The sequence below is a fragment of the Lepidochelys olivacea genome (assembly GCF_965140295.1).
Source record: "Lepidochelys olivacea isolate rLepOli2 genome assembly, chromosome: 1".
NCBI classification, from domain to species: domain Eukaryota; kingdom Metazoa; phylum Chordata; order Testudines; family Cheloniidae; genus Lepidochelys; species Lepidochelys olivacea.
In genome coordinates, this window is record NC_140411.1 from 44705597 (window position 1) to 44723664 (window position 18068).

The following is an 18068-nucleotide window of genomic DNA, read 5'->3' on the forward strand; positions in this document are numbered from 1 at the left end:
AAAACATTACACAGGGGACAATAAGGTAAATAAAATAAATGCCAGAGTGTTGCAGCACTGTGGTGTTGGTTGGCTTCAACAAAAGCCACATTACTTTATGTTCATCCCGGGTGCGGAAAGGTCCTTTCCCAACTTCAACTGGGCTCACTGGTTCTGGTCTGGAATCCTTCTGGGGTCTCAGCTGGGTCTCTTTATCCAGAGCCAGGTCAAATTTCTCTCTGCTGGATGCAGGTCATTGCAGTACTGGAGCTGCCTGATCCATGCAGCTCGATCTCACAGCGGTGCAAGAACTCCCTGGGCAGGGGGTGGGTTTCGGCAGACTCTGTGAGCTGAGCAGTCTCTCTCTCAGCTTCCAAATTGAAACCTGAAACTAAACTCTCTGGGTAGAGTCAGGCTGTCCCCTTGCTGGGAGCCCTGCAACCCTGGCTTGTCACTGGTCCAGTGGAGTGCTTGTCCAGCTCACCCTATGCAGAAGCCTCCTGATTGGCCCCCGCAGGGATTTCTTGTCCTTTCTGTTCCCACTCCTAGCACCAGGCATGCTGGGAAATGAGGTCAAAGGGTTCTGGTGGCCTCTGACTTGTAGTCCTTTTAATAAGGCCCCCTAGAGGCTCAGTCTGGAGCTCCAGGAGCTGGAAACTCCAAGTGGGGGTTACTCTCACGTGAGTAAGAGCTGCAGGATCAGGGCATAAACAGACTATGAGTTTCTTGCACCACAGCAGTTCCTATGTTCCAGTGCCTCTGCTCCCTACCCAAAGGGGCACTACAGAACGAGGCCCGATTGCCCAGACAGTCTCTAACTCCCTTTCTATTCTCTACATAATTTTCTTCTGAACATAAAACCAATGAAAAATTATAAACACAGAGATACAAGGGATCAACTAAAGAACTAGTAGTGTTTGCCATACCAGATAAGACCACTAACCCACCAAATCTGTGATCTTGCCTTCAGCAATGGCCAATATCTGTTGCCAGAATAGAAAGGCCAACAACTTGTTATATCCATAGCAGCATTGCAGCTGTTTGCAAATTTTCCAGTGGAACGGCTTTCTTTTGGAAAATGCTGATTTGACAAAATCAAAGCATTCCTCCAGAACATAATGATTCCATTGAAACTTCTGGTGGAAACTAGGTGTGGTTTCCTGCCAGCTCACCCACTGCCTCCTTGCCTTGCCAGTTCCTCAGTAGTCCACCTGATGGGCTGCTGGAGACACAGGAGCCTGGGGAGTCCTGACTCCCAAGCACCCTTCCTGACAGGCTGTCATTGAGCTGGAACTGGAAACTAAAAACAAAAATCCAGTTTCGTTCTTTTAAAATGGGATTTCTTTTAAAATGTCCCTCTGCTGGAAAAATTTGTATATCCAACTTTTCATTCTGATATGGAATGACAATTTTTTTGGAAATGCAAAGTTTTCCACGGGTGGACATTCAGGTTCCGACACAGCTCTAATCAGAATCTGATGCCACCTCCTCCCTACCCCTCGCCCCATTAAAAAAACGTACCTTAAACATCTTTAAAGTGTACACAGAGTATGTCCCTTTAAATATTTATTTTTGTGGACAGAAAAAAGGGTAATTCTGGATATTTTTTTTTCTCCTTACAGTAATTTGGATCATTGCTTGTCTGAAAGCTAAATACAAATTAAAAAGATGTGGAGTTCATGTAGTTATCAAAGGGAGATATTTACTTCTAATTAATAATATGCTGATGCACTTATCCACTGCATTTAAAAACCTTCTTGATTAATCCTGCTATAGCACTGTTTATATTGTGGCTAGACCCACTAAGAACTACTGAAGTTCAATCCCAGATTTACTTCCACAGTGATTACTGGAAATGTGTGGGATTTAATTTCTTCCATCTACTGAATGGAAAAGAAAAATTGCCCAAAAGAAATGTAAATACCATTTTTTAAAATGAATATCCAATAATTAATCTGGTTCTTTGTATGTTCACAGATCCCAAGAGGTAAAGAAGCCCCCTTGCCTCTAACTGTGCTAGACAGACTTTCCGTTTCAAAAATTAATGAAAAGAAAACCCAGGATATGAAATCCCTGAAGACAACAGAACAATAGTATCACCAGAAGGATGGGTCTTACCCACAGCTTTTGATTAGAAATCCCAACTAATAAGGTAAATAGGATGCTGGGAGCCCAGGGAATATAAGGACCTTTATCAAACAGATCAGAATGCTTTTTGAGCAGGTAGGGCATTTTTACTAGTACAGATTAAATATTCAAATTTGTTTTACAGCTAGCTAGGGGCTGAGTTTCCTCTCACATCAGTTTTACACAGTGCATCTCCATTAACTGCAGTGGAGTCATTCCTATTAACACTGGTGCAAGTGAGATCAGAATCAAAGCCCTAATTAAAAATCCAATCTTTTTAAATAGAACACCCAGACTGATCAGGCCATGCTTTTTTATTTTTACAAGCAGTGCTTCCCAATTCCTTTGTCAAGAATATTGCTAGACGCAACCACTAGGCCTAGACTCATAGAATATCAGGGTTGGAAGGGACCTCAGGAGGTCATCTAGTCCAACCCCCAATAGATAAATCCTCCTTTCATGATGGCTGCTAACGAACACCCGGTTAGCCAGGATTTGGGGACTTTCATCCCACTCTCACCTATCTCCTCTCCCCATACCCATTTTTGTATGCCTTTGCCACTGTAAAGGAAAGAGCTTGTGGACATATACTGAACCCAGACAGCTTCCCCAGCATTGCGATAATGGTTGTACATATGGAAATCATCTGACTTGGTAGAGGCTAAGGCAACATGCAGATCCTTTTTAAGCTGCTTTGTAAATATGGTCCAGTGCAGATTCCAGGTTCATTAGAGGGGCAGTAAATCCCAATCACAGGGAGGACACTCAAGCGGCAAATATAAATTAGAAACATTGATTAGAAATATATGTCTGGGGAAACAGGGGGAAAAGACTGCACCAGTTACGATGAATTACCAATACTAATGATATAGCAGAGCTGACTCACCATCTGGGTTTTTCTCAGGTATGTCCCGAAATTGCAACCCTGCCTCAGGTCAGTAGTTCTCACTCACACACATATTATTACTAATGCTAGTAGGATTTCATGTTTAAAGTACCACTCAGCAATCTCTATCAGAGTTGAGTGCGAGATGCTGTACAAAATTCGGCCCCAATCCTGCAAATAAACCTTAAGGGCCATTGATTTCAATAGAATTAATACCAAAAGTGTTTTGGTGTTTGCCAGTTTTTGGCCAACATTTTTCATTTTTTCTTTTTTTTTTTAAATCAAAAATCAAAATTTTCCACAGAAATCAAACCTTTTCCAACCATCTCTTATATACAAATTCACATTGTTCTCTCTATCTACATTTGACAGCATTTATTTTAGCTTTGATTTCAGTGGGACAATGTCTGCTTACATGAGCAAGGGTTTGCAGGACTGGGTCTGTGGTTTTGAGTTAAGCCACCAACGTGGCTTCATGCAGCCTGCGCCTTTAGTTTTTACCAGTCACTTAAAGCTGTCTGATTTCTTTAGAAACTCTCACATGGTTTATTCATTCTAAAATGATTCCTAGATACACACCAGTGAACTCATTAGTTTGATATAATCATAGGAGGCCTGGTATCTTGTAGTGAAGAGCATGACTCATTGCGCACCCAGCCATTATCACTGATCTCTGTTTAATATGGATCTGACACCATGCGCTTGGTAAACAGCACTGTGCAGTAAGTGGTATACACAAAATAACATACTTTTTCTAAGGGCTCCCTTTGACAAGGGCTGCTGCTCTGAGAGCTGATTGCTAAATCAGTTAGAACTGAATGTGAGCCAAAGGACAGGTGCCTTGTTCCTCCCCCCTTCCCCCCCGTAAGAAAAATAAAAGCAGTACACTTTGATTTTTGATAGTCTTGCTTAAATACTCATTGATTTCAATTCAGATTAGGAAGAGATTAGCACTAAAAACCTGGCTGATGGCCTGATCCTGTACTCCTCCTCCACTCCTTACTCAGTCAAAACTCCACTGGCTTCAATAGAAGCTTTGCCCAAGTAAGGAGTGTTTAAGAACTCGATTTACCAGGCCCTATGCATTGGCATGTGGGATACCCAGGGTCAGGATAGACCTTGGAACAATCATTTCCTATGTGATTTGGAGCCAGGGATGCCATGGTGGTGATGTTCATATCCACCAAAGCCAGATCCTGCTTCCGTTGAAGTCAATTGCAAAACTCCCATTGACTCCAATGGTACTGGACTGGGCTCCAGAGGAAGGCAAACTAACACAAAAATCAGGTTTTTGCATTCTTCTCTTGGTACCAGGGCTCCCGTAACATAAATTCCTGCCTTTTGCGTAGAGTCCCCTGCAGCCAAAACAAAAACAATAAACTCTGAAGTCCAAGTGCTCTACTGATCCAAAAGATATAAGGATTCATCTCTGTCCTGTACCAAATGGGATGGCCCTAAGTAGCTAGGTTTAGTCATGGATTCTACCCAGAATACCCTACAAAAATATTTAAATAGGCAACATTAGCAGGTGAGCTGAGATTGTCTAGAAGATAGTCTGCTTTTTTCCACAGCAGGTGTCCATGAGCAACCTTTCCGTTTTTACCAACCCCCCCCACACACACACACACACACAAAGAAGCTCTAAAGCATTGTTTGAGAGGGATCCCTCTCCCTTCCACATTTTTATCTCTTCCTCCTCCCCCCCCCGCCCCCAACCTCCCTCCCTTTTCTGAAGAGAGATTCTCCGTTCAAATAAAAAAGAATTTTCCACATTTTTTTAAGGGCAACTGTTTCTATAGCACACTAGAACACAGGAGTGGTGACCAAGCTGCATCCAGCACTAACACTGATCTCAGATCAATAGGTAATCCTTTGTCAGGCTGATTGCTGTCCAAACCAAAACCAGGACAGGCAAAGGCATTTATCATTCCCACCATCACAGCAGTCATCTTTCCCTGTTAGCCCAGTTAAGCATAGAGAAAAAGGAATAGCACCATATCAAAGACAGTTTGTCTTGAGATATAAATTGTCCTCTTGAATTTGCCTGTAAATGACACTGTAAGAACAACGAAATAATAATATAAACTCAAATATTGTGCTGACAATACAAAGGAACCTTTTTTGGTCTCTGACTGAATGTGGTATCCAGGCCTAACAATCCATGACAGCTGCCCATATTCCCTCCACAACATTTGGCTCATACACAGTACATAGACAACCCCACCTTGCCTGCAGAATGAAGTGAGCTGTAGCTCACGAAAGCTCATGCTCAAATAAATTGGTTAGTCTCTAAGGTGCCACAAGTACTCCTTTTCTTTTTGCAAATACAGACTAACACGGCTGTTACTCTGAAACCTACACACACACACACACCCCATCCCATTTTGCCTTAAGCTTTAGGCTATTCTGGCGACCTCTGTACTCTCAGAGACAATTCTGACACTGTAAATCTGGATCTGAATGAAATCTGACTTATTTTTTCCCCGGGAGTTTTAAAGGTTTTTCTACATTCTGTCATCAAAGGTGGTTCCCCCACCCCCATCCTTTTACTTCCCTGACAGTTGGCAACAGACACTCACACTTTTTAGCTCAGAGGACAGGGGATCAGTAATTTTCTCTGCAGTCATTTGCCAAGGCCATTCTGGAAATGAGCCTAGAGCATTACTGTAAGAGAAGCATAACTGGCTCCTGGCAATGAAGACCAAAGAAGCACATCACCCTTGTGTCATGCTGTATACAAGGCAGGAGATGGAGACACCCTGCTGTGTGCAGGATTGTCATGTAAAATCTACACAGATGCAGCCATTTGCTTTAGCAAATTTATGTTTTTAACTCTGCTTCTGAGCAATAGAATGAATTATAATGAGCTCTTATTAACACAAATAGTCTCTTTCTACCAACAGGATGAACAGGTTAAATACCCTAGCTCCAAGCTACATAATAAAATTATATTTATCACTTTTCAGCTTCACAGCAAATATTAACAAATTAATCCTCATAACAACCCAGGGAAAGCAGATATTTATTACTCCCTTATTCCCCAGAAATTGAGGCTGATAGGTTACATGTCCTCCCCAATATCATACAGAGGAGAGTTTGTGTCAGAAGCAGAATTAGTTCAGTTGGCTCAGTTCGTGGCTCCCAGGCCTATGCAACTGGGTAATGCCTCTCCTATTAATAACAATCTTCACCCTATTTATGGGTAGATTCTCTCGTCTGGGTGGCTTATGTTCAGTACTAGACTTGAGGGCAAAAAAACTTTAAATTACTTTTCCATCCCAACCCACCCCCAATCCTGGGATAGGTAGTGGAACAGGCATGTTTCTTACCTAAGTTAACAGACTTGGTCAGCTTGAATTTACACCTAATTATCACTTATGTCTCCAAGAGCTCCTTCGGACAGCCTGGGGTTTGCCAGGGCATAGTGATGCCCCAAAAATTTCTCCAGTGTTGGGGGCTGTAAAGAGGATGGGAATAGAACTAGTGGAGCGGCAAAAAATCGCTAAAGCAGGGCTATGAATCTGGCCCATTGTCCTTCCCCGTTAATGTGTGAACGATTCAGAGCTGGCTCAAGCCTCCAGCCAGTAACCTGGGAAAATTACACACCACCCTCTGGGAGCCTCTAATACTTTCCCTCTCACAAGCACAGAGTCTGAGTGTAGAAAAGAAACTTTTAATAGAAGGAGGGAAGTAACAAGGCATGAATTTGGGAAACCGCCTCAAGCAGGATTCATAAACATAAAACCACGAGCAAAACACTCACCCCAGAGCATGTTGGGCAGTGTCTTTTGCCTCAGGTTCTTGAGTCCAACCAGCAAAAGTTCCTTTAACGTGCCCTTCCCTTCTCCCTCCACCACACCACTCACAGTGGTTGTCCTTGGTCAGTGAAGACCCAGAGTTCATAGGTGCATCTTCCTCGCTCCACTGTCCAGGCACTGGCCCCGGCATCAGCCGCTCTGCTGGCTGCCCTCCTGACCATCAGCACCGCACACCGTCACCTTCTGACTTCTCTACAATGACCTCTGGGTAGGGCTCTTGAGGATCCACCCAGCCAGTGATTTTCAGTTCTTAGTGGGAGAACCTCACTGCTGAAGCAGGCTGGGCATAGATGCTGTCCCACAACAGATGATTTCAACTCTAGTGATCACTTAACAAAATGCCTCCTAATGGAGCCTTAATTAGCTCTATCTTTGAACTGCAGGGAGGGACAGGTTAAACCATGCCTAGGACTCTTAGGCAGAGTCTACACCTCTGAGCAGGAATACCTGTCCCAACCCACTCTTGCCCTTCACAGGGGTCTGGCATCTGAGCACCCTGCTTAGCAAGTTCAGTTCAGTTGACAGTGACTCCCTTAATCAGGACAGGCTAAGCACAGTTCTGCTACCCTTTACTTGTACAATAAGGATAATAGCATTTCATTACCTCTGCATTCAGTAGCGATTTGTAACCTAACACCAACCTAAATTGGTCACTTTGGCAACACAGCTCTGTCTGCTGGATACCTAGGCAGAGTGGGTGTGTTCATGTAAATACAGTCTGGTCCTGATGCCTTTTCCCCTCCCCAACTCATCACTAGCTGTCAGGGGAGAGCTCATTCAGACCCTGCTTATATGGAGAATGCATGTAATTCCCAAACAATATTTGAATCTGAAAAATTTAAATCAAGTTTTAATGAAATTTATTGAGAATCAGTTTAAATCTTTGCTCTGTCAGCTGCCCCTCAATCTTGGTGGCATGCAGTCTACTATGATAATACTGAGCAGATTTTAAATCCAGATATAGGATGCCGTTAAATATATTACTTCTTTGGTTGGTTAATTACTGGGTACATGTGGAACCTAAATATGCTGGCCCAGATTCCACTCTCACAGAAGGGCTTAAGCCAATGTCCATTGAAGTCAATGAGCTTGATTCTTATCTACACAAAGGCCTCTTTACACTTCTCTGGCAGTGTAAATTATGCCCATTTTGGATGCCTTTACACTGGTATAAGAATGTAAAGAGGCCTTAATGTAATTGAGAATGAAGGAGTCAAGTTCAAGGTCTCAGTCTTTATTTTCAACATGCTCAATGACCTGGGCCTGGGATACCTAAAAGATCACCAAAACCTCCAGGATGAGAAGAGTGGTCAAGAACCCCATGCCTCTGGTACAATGGAATACTCCTGGGGGAATTCTGAGCCATTGCACATGTGCAGAATTCATGCTCCCCTGCACATTTATTTGCTTTCCCACATAAAATGATGGGGAAGAAAAGGGAAGCTCTGCAGGGTGGAGTGGAGCTGGGGATGCCCATAGGCATAGTTTGGGGGGGTACTGCCTCCCCAAAAAACAGAGGTGAGGTGTGGGGAGGGGCACATGGGGTCACGTGCCGCTGGAGGGGATTTGGAAGTGAGGGGAGGAGGATGGGGCAAGGGACAGTGGGAAGAGAAAAGGGGAGGGGATGTGTCAGGGGACAGTGGGGAAGGGAGATGGGATGGGGAAAAGAAGAGGATAGGGGAATTGGGCCAGGGGAGAGAAGCAGAAGCCCAGCATGTGGGGTCCCCTGGGCAGCAGCAGCTGGGGCTTCTCCATTGAGCAGGCCCATCAAACCCTCACCCCAATGATCCCCCCCCATACCTGGACCACACCAATGAGCCCCCCTGCACCCATACCTCCACCCCATTGAGCCTCAATCAGCTGCTCCCAGACCTCCACTCCACTATGCCCCACACCCCCAGCAACCAGACCAGCCTGATGAGCCCCCCACGCTGAGCCCCAGACCCCCACATCCAGACCCCCCCACTGAGCCCAACCACCTTCACCTGGACCCCCCCTGCAGAATCCCATTGCCCCTGCAAACAGAACCCTACAAGGAGCCCCTGTGCATTCAGATCCCAGGCACACCCAGACCTCCCCACTGAGCCACCCGCATCCAGATAGCCCCACACAGAACCCTCTTACCCCCCACACTAAGCCTGTCTACACTTGGATCTTGCTGGACTGAGCCTGTCTGCCCACACCTGGTGCATGTGGCGCAGAGGGACAGGGCTGTTGGATGTTTGTGGGGCAGGCCCCTTCCTTGTGCTGTGTCAGTGTCAGGAGCAGCCTCACCCTCCACATTTATTTATTGACAAATAAGATTTGCAGAATTTTGAAGAATTTTAAAATATTGTAGGCAGAATTTTTATTTTTTTGGTGCAGGATTCCCCCAGAAGTAAATGGAACTTTCTTCCATAAGGATAAGACTTGTCTAGACGGTAGACAAAGCCTTCTCGGGGGCGAGTCCAAGGCTGGTCAAGGAACTCCACAGGAACCAAGGAGCATAACAAACCTCAGCACCTTCTGCTCCAAATACAAGGCACATTTCTGTGACCTGCCTTCTCTAACATCAACATTTAGCAACAAAATCATTCTTTAAAAAAACAACCCTATGAAAACAAAACACTCCACTGTGCACATAATTCTCCCCTGATGACAGAAAATAAACCACATGCGACAGATGTTAGTCAATATGTTTAATGCTGGAGGGTGCTCAGCTATTACAGTGATAACTGCATTACAAGAACCTGTATAGAATAGAGTAACAGTGTAAACAGTGTAAACTGGAGTGACTCCATTACCCTACTGCCATCTTTTCAACGCCTCCATAAACAAGGTAAAGCACTTTAAGAGAATTAGGATTTTTATTAATAATTAATAGCTTTTATTGGGAATATTTGCTGTAGATTTTGTTTTTGCACTAAGCTATATGGCTTTTTGACTGAGACAAACTGTTACACAAGTATTCAGTTTCTGGAATAGTTTCCCTTAACATGAAAAATGAAGTGTCACTTAGCCTGAAGAAATGCATTAACTTGCTTCCAATTAATAAAGTATATTAACCTCCAAGCATTAAAAAGCAGTAATCAAATGTCTTAATCCTCCCTTGTTTCAAATTAGTAGCACATTTCTTTTCCTCCTCACATTTGAAGGAGAGAAGATTGTAGCAAATGCTATTCGGAACCCCTGTATAATTCTCACTTTTCTCCCAGCTGAGGGTTTCCCAGTATAAGTTACAACAACATAGTAATGGGTGTGTTAAATTACAAAAGCACAATTGTAAGACAGTAAAATCCAACTGTTTTTATATGTCATCTGACACATAAAGGTCAAATAAAACATTTGGGAGCTGATTAAAGTTTATACAGAGAAGCCTTAAAAGAGGTGTACAAAGCTATACATTCTGGTAATTTATACAGAGGGTTTTAAAATCAAAGGCACTTAAATAAATGGTCTCATTGTCAAAGATGCTCAGCACTCATGGCTCCCCCATCAATGTAATTGGGAGTTAGATCAGGCCCCATGAAGCCATCTTTCAGAGACAAGGTAAGTCAGAGAGAGTGAATGTTTAAGTGAATGAGATTGCGCTGTAGAAGACACGCTGGATAGAGCATAAAGGATAGCTGGTGACTAACCCTGCATGGATGCATAAAGAAGTAATGCACCTGACCTCTTCTCCCAAACCTCATGTTCTCACCCAATCTCTCTTCCCTGCAGACCTCCCAAGGACTATAGGGAAGTGGTTCCTTTTCTATAGATGTTTAGGAGATCAGAAGGCAGCAGCTGGAGAGACCAAAAGGCTTGTGGCAAAGGGGTTTCCCTCTTGGTCTGCAGGAGGAGACAGCCTGTACAATCCAAGTCCTTTGGAGTCCTTCAGCACAGGGAGTGTGAAAGACTAGTGCCAACCATGGGACTAGCCTCCCCAAGGGGGAAAGGAGAAGGCAAGCCCATGGTTATGCTCCTCTGTGTGTAACCCCCAAGGTGATTACCTGGATTCCTGGGACTCTGTGTGCTGGTAGCTCTAGAAGAGGTGCACTGTCCCTGGTAGGGAGGGAGAGCCAAGGGCAGACTCAGAGTCTGCTCAGCACCCCAGAGAAAGGAAAGTGCAGGAAGAAGACCTAGCCTGACCAATAGAGAATGAGATGCCCTTCCCTGAGAACTCAGGAGAGGGGAGAATAAGGTGACCAGGTGTCCGGTTTTTGACTGGAACACCCAGTCAAAAAAGGGATCCTGGCAGCTCCAGTCAGCACTGCTGACCAGGCCATTGACTGTTCGGTTGGCAGTGCCATACAGCAAGGCTGGCAGGCTCCCTGCTAAGCTCCCAGGAAGCAGCTGGCATATCTCCACTCTGGCTCCTATATGTAGGGGCAGCCAGGGGGCTCTGCACGCTGCCTCTGCCCCAAGCGCCGACTCCACAGATCCCTTTGGCTGGGAACCGCAGCAAATGGGAGCTGCAGGGGCGGTGCCTGTGGACGGGGCAACATGCAGAGCTGTCTGGCCGTGCCTCCACATAGGAGCCAGAGGAGGGAGATGCTGCTGCTTCCGGGAGCTGCTTGAGGTAAGTGCCGCACAGAACCTGCACCCGTGACCCCCTCCCGGGCTCCAACCCCAACCCCTGCCCCAACCCTGATCCCCCTTCCACTCTCTGAACCCCTCATCCCCAGACCCACCCCAGCCAGAGCTCTCACTCCCCACCCCCATGCCCTAACCCCCTGCCCCAGCCCTGATCCCACTCCAAACCCCTCAGCCCAAACCCGGAGCCCCCTCCTGAACCTCAAATCCCTCATCCCTGGCCCCACATCAGAGCCTGCACCCCCCCCCCAGCATCCCAACCCACTGCCTCAGCCTGGAGCCTCCTCCCACACCTTGAACTCCTCATTTCTGGCCCCACCCCGGAGCCTGCACCCCCAGCTGGAGCCCTCACCCCCTCCCACACCCCAGCCCCCTGAGCCAGCCTGGTGAAAATGAGCGAGCTTCAGTGTAGTAGGGTCCACTTTGGTGGCATCCTGGAAGCGTTATGCCTGAGTCACTCACAATACCTCCAGTAGCCTCCTACACCTTGTGTAATATGGATCCAACTCACCATCAGCATAGACAGTTGTTTACATTACCTAGACTTGCCCTAATGTTAATTAATATCTTAGATCGTTAACATGTGCAGGCGTAAAGGAGAAACAGTTTGTCTGCCATAGAACTCACATTAAAAAAGATTTGGACTCAAGTGTAGTAGAAAGAGAGCCCGAGATATAAAGCCTTGGATTAGGGGCCTGGTACAAGGCTTGAGGCCTGAATTAAAGTAGTGGTCAAAGCTTTACTGCTATAAAGCAAAGTTAAGTTGTGAGCAAAAGGCAAGGCCTGCTCACAGAATCTGGCAAGAACAGGGCAGACATTGCAGGAACACACATTCCTAAGTAGTCCTAGGAACAAGAATACACACAGAAATGGATTCCAGAAGGATGGTACCAGAACATCCTGATACCAGCACATTCCCCAAAGACAACAGGAACATATTGACCCACCTAAAGATAAGGTCAGGATGACAGCATGATAGAAAGAGAGGTTTTCATCAAACCAACAGATACAAGGCAATGGGTGGTACCCAGATACGTCAGAGGGGCAGTACATAACTTGTTTGTATTGGTATATAAAAAGATATCTGTGAAGGAGTGTCTTTGGCTGGCCTAAGGGATAATGGAAAGTCCTACTATTAATTGAGCTAGTCCATTGCAACAGGCATACATGTGTCAGTATACCTGTAACCAGTGGCAGATTTAGAGTTAGTGGGGCCCTGTGTGCATCTTCATTTTCAGCCCCCTCCCTTCCATACTTGGGACCCAGCCAAGGAAAAGAACATTTTCTTATCTCCCCCCAGCACCCCATTTTTCATTCTTTTTTTCCTTCATCCTCCTCCTATAAGTAATAGGAAGTAAATGAAAATAAAGTGAGGTACTTTGATTGGGGCAGGAGGTTGGGGTGCAGGAGGGCGTGCAGGGGTCGGTCTCTGGGAGGGAGTTTGGGTGCTGGGTGTGGGCTCTGGGCTGAGGCAGGGGGTTGAGGTGTGGGAGGGGGTGAGGGGTGCAGGATCTGGGAGGAAGTTTGGGTGTGGGCTCTGGGCTGGGGTAGGAGGATGGGGTGTAGGAGGGGGTCAGGGGGAGGTGCTAACCTTGGGTGGCACGGCTCCCAAAGCAACCGGCACACCCCTCTGGCAGTGGCTTCTAGGTGTGGGGGAGTTAGGGGGGTCTCTGTGCACCAGTGTCCGCACCCCCAGCTTCCCAGTCAATGGGAGCTGCGGAGTCGGCGCTTGGGGTGGGGGCAATGCGTGGAGACACTCCCCCAAGGGGCCGTTTCCAGGAGCAGCACGGCACGGAGGGAGGCAGGCAGCGTGGTCAGGGAGCCACCTTAGCCCTGCTGCTAGCACGTTTCTGCACGCCCCTTGGGGGGAAGGGGGGCAGCAGGTCTCCGTGCACTGCCTGGGGCAGGGGCAGCATGCAGATCCGCCTCCCCGCCTCCCCTCCTGCCCCAGAGACGTGCCAGCAGCCGGCAGCTTCTAGGAGCGGCATGGGGCCACTGGCCACAGAATGCAAGCAGCCTGCCTGCCTGAGCCCTGCTGCACTGCCGGCCAGGTTGTCAGATGAGATTTGTCCTGCATTTTGGGGGGGACCTTGTCATTGGGGGCCCCATGCCACTGCACAGTTTGTTTCATGGTAAATCCGCCTCTGCCTGTAACCATTGAGCTAGGACATTAGGACGGTGCTTCATTGACAATAAACCTGACCAAGTGCCTTTGCTACAAACCAAGTCTGTGGTTATTGGGCAGTTCGACTGAGGTCTGCTGTGCCAACTATCTGCACAGAGCTGGGACAGCACACAGAGAAAACCCACGTTCAGCCATCATCTAGTAACATCTATCAACAGTAAGTACTGCACCAACATGTACTAATCACATTTTTTCTCTTAAAATATACAGAGAGATCAACATCAGAGATGTACATGGTGTTCATTGTACAAGACTGAATATCCCTCATTGTAAAGGTGTTTCGCCATCACCAACAGATAGCCTCCATGTTCATTTGAAGTATTTAATCCCAATTTGGAATTTCCTAAAGAGACTAATCCCACCAAACCAGTTTAATCCATGCTTGCTTTATCTGTATTTCTGAGTCTCAGAATGATTTAATTAGTAACCAGTATTATAGCATAGACAGATTACTGACCTATTAACCTAAAGATTTTTTTTAATCTGATTATAAAAAATCGTTGGAAAACTGATTTGCTTTAGCCATGCCTTAGTGCATTTAGTTTGACAAATGATTGTTCTAGAGTTTTTAAAAAGAAGTTCATATGTTCAGAAACTTTTCTCCACTATTCACCTAGAAAATGGTTTTCTATGGAACTACAGTCTGGTATTCCTGCACATTCTCATTCTGTTCCTCAGATACCTCCATGGTATACACAGCATGAGGAATCACAATATATCAGTCATAGAAATATAAAATGAAAGTGACTGATGTTAATTTTCATAGATTCATAAATATTCATAAATGTTAAGGCCAGAAGGGACCATTATTACCATCTTGTCTGACCTCTTGCATAGCACAAGCCATAGAATTTTTTTCTACCAAAATCGTCTATTCTTGCCCTTTCAAAGGCCAAGATCACGGCGATTGTTTATTACCTCCCTTTCCCCTGTCCTTCATCTGTCTTTTTCCTTTTCTGATTGTACACTCTGTGGGTCAGGGGCTGCATGTGGAAAGTGTCAAGTACATTTTGGGTGCTACCGCAATCTAAACCATGGAGTGGCAGCAGTCGCTGCACAGTTAAGGGTGCTGTAATCCCAATTTTGGCCCCACCTCTAAAATCCATTTTTAAAAAATCATATCAGCCTAAAATTTGTAGGTTACATCCAGAGATGAGGACGAGTTTCTGTGCGAAATTTGAAGTGACTCAGGTTAGGATTTCTTATCTTGGAACCTTCTAAAGTTATAGCAATTAACACAATTGCAGAATTCATTTTTTTTGTCACTGTCTAGGGAAAAAACCGTGGAGGATGCACTCTCTATCTTAAAGAGGCCTGTCACCAGGTAAATTAAGAGGTTTTTTTTCCCCATCGAAAAGCTCACAGGATGGGTGATGAGTCCCTTTATGTTCACCAGGGTTGTTGAGGGAAACAGCGAACTTCAGGAGGTTCATTTCTTCCCTTGTGCAGACTTTAAGAGGTCCACCGGAAGACAGGAATGGCCCCTGACCTCATCACCTTCTACATCTCTTATTCTCATACAGTCCCCCTTCTCTGTGGGCCTTCTGATGTCTATGGGAAGGGGCATTTTCTTGCAGAGCCTAGAAGATTAGAAGAGGGGGAGGCCTGGGGAGAGTAGGAGGCTTCAGTGCAGGGTGGGATTCTCCCTTCTGGTGGACCTTATGAGAGCTGCAGGAGCAGAAAACCTTCCAGTTAGCCCTTAGGATGCTCCTCAGCCCCATCAGCAAGCCTTAGGAGTTCACTGGAGGCCTCCCCATATTCCAAAACTTAGACGCTCCAGGGGCTCATCGGGAACTTAGACTCATTGGGCGGGGTGGGGGGGGCAAATGGGGGACGGACTCTCCCTGCTATGAATCTAAGGCATTCATTGAGGCAACTACCATCCTGCAATGGGCCATAGGATCATTATTTGTTTTGAAAAGGACCATACCTACTTTTGGTGAATAGATTATGAGTAACATTTTCAAAAGTACCTACCTGACTTAGGAGTCTAACAAACAAGGGAAAGTCAATAAGACTTAGGAGCCTAAGTCACATAGTTACATTTTTCAAAAGTGTCTAAAATAATGGCTGAGGTTTTTGAAAGTGAATAATAATGCTGGGTGCCTTAATTTTTGACTGTCCTATTTCATACACCTTAAAGGGGGCTGATTTTCAGAAAGGGCTAAGCACCCACTCACTGAAGACCAGTCCTCTTTAAGGAATCTGATGTTGGACATCCAAAATCTCTAGTCATGTTTGAAAATCTTGGTCAATTTTATTAGCAACAATCAAAAACATGAGAGTGGCTTTAGCGTGGATTCATGGGTTCAGCTGCACCCACAGAAATCATGAAACCAAGGGTGCAAAATCAGGCAAACATACACTTCTCCCACCCATATGGATGGGGGGGGGCATGGAGTAGGGGTTGGAGAGAGAGCCCACTCCACACTCCCCCCACAGTGGCAGCTCTTGCCATGACAAAGCAGTGGCCAGGCCAACCCTAAGGGGTGCTTCAGTTCAACCCCATGTTCCAGGTCATGATGCCTGGACTTTGGAGCCAAGCACAGCCCCACAGACAGGAGCTGCTGCTTCAGGTTGAATGTGGACCTGGAGAGTGAGCCTGCCCCACACCTCCAGGGCCTCCCCTCCATGCTGGGCTGGGATTAGGGTTGCAGTGCCAGGGCAGAGGGTACTGCTGTGGGTGGTGACTGCCCCCTTTGGAAGTTTAGTGTAGGGCACCCATTGAATCGGGAGGCTACTACTGCCCCTGAAAATACATCTATTTTCTAGTGATCTTAGCTAGGGGGTAAAAAGCAGCTACTTCACTTATTTTAACAACCGCAGGGGTTCCGTTCTCTTTGGATTTCTTCTAATGTTGGGCAAAGCCATAGCTTGTAATGGGAATGATTACTGCAGTAGTTACCAATCCGATTTTCAAAACAAAATGATCACTCCTCTGCAACGGGTGAATACACATACATTACAGAAATTTGTTTTTATGCCTGTTCATAGTGGTATTGCTGTAGAGGAACTTGTATCTGACACTGCAAATCAATCTACTTTCATTGGGTTGGTGTTGTTAAAAACTCAGTTTGCCTCATTTTGAATCAACTTGAACAAGGGGGTCTGAAAGCTTGGACCTGAATGTTGTTGGCGTTGCATTCCCCTTAGAAGAAACTGAAAGGGGGGGGGGAAAAAGAAGAAGGGGGCACAGGGTGGTGGGGGGGAACACAGTGGGACCTTCAGCTGACAAGTTGTCATAGCTCAGGCAGATAGGGGAACCCTATGGTTAGGGACGGGATCTCAGGTCCCAGCTACACACCTCTGCACAAACACCAACTCCCCCTCCTTGAAGGCACCACACTTAACAATAGAACACGTATCTAACCCAGGCAAAGCTAGGAGTACACCCAAGTCAAGATCTTACACAGAGTCTCTTGCCCTTGCTACAGAATGCAGTGTGCAGTATCCCCACCCCTGGCTAGACACACAGACTCTCTGCCCCATGCCAATGCACCCCTCCGCAGACCTTGGAGTCAGTCCAAACTGTCCATGCACTCTGTTGCTCGTGAGCCATATGAACTCAGAATGGTGGGTTCTCCTGAGTGGTCTCAGCTGTCATGTCAGCTCTAAGCCGTGCTCCAGTAAGACTCCTCTTTTGCAGCTGGCGCTCCTCTAAACAGCTCTAGTTCCAACTCTGCACCTCTAAAGTCTCTCTGCCCCAGCTCAGCACTGTTACTTCTCAGCTCTTTTGGCTGTTCTCTCCCCTAAACTTCCTGAGTTCTGATCCCCATCCCACCTTCCCCCCCACCCCCCTCTGTTCACTGGCTCAAACCCTTCCAGGTGGTCTATAGTTAATTGTGTCCTTGTTTTGTAGTGGCACTCCAAAGGAATATGTCATTACCTAAGTAAGAGGGCTACTATATTATAAGTTTCAGAGTAGCAGCCATGTTAGCCTGTAGTCACAAAAAGAGACTAACAAGTTTATTTAAGCATTAAGCTTCAAAAGCTCATGCTCAAATGAATTCGTTAGTCTCTAAGGTGCCACACATAGTCCTTTTATGTTATAAGTGGTACTTTTGTGATGTAGTTGCTAGGCTCGATTTGTTTGGCCTCTAATTGACCTAACCAGGAAGTAGGGGGCATCAGGGAGTGATCAAGATCTGGTTAAGACCGGTTTTGCATTTTGGTTCTAGCTTTCATTTGCTCAAGCTGTTCTCTCACCTCCTGGGTGACTGATCACCCTGCAAAGCGGATCAGATTAGGTCAATCAGATCTTGGTGTATTGTGGCACTAAGGAAGCTGCAAGGGTTTAGAAGACAGAGTGGTTCTTGGTTAGGCTCCTTCCCCTTTTTGTAGTATTACCATTTTCAGGATAAGACAGTCTTTCCCCTGAAAACTAGGGGCAGGAAATAGGTGGTGATGAAATCAAACTGAGAGAAGAACAAATGATAGTCTTAACTGTCTTTGGTTCAAGGCTTGAATCTTATGCAGATAGTCAAGGTTCTCATGATCAGAAAAGACTTGCATCAGGCTC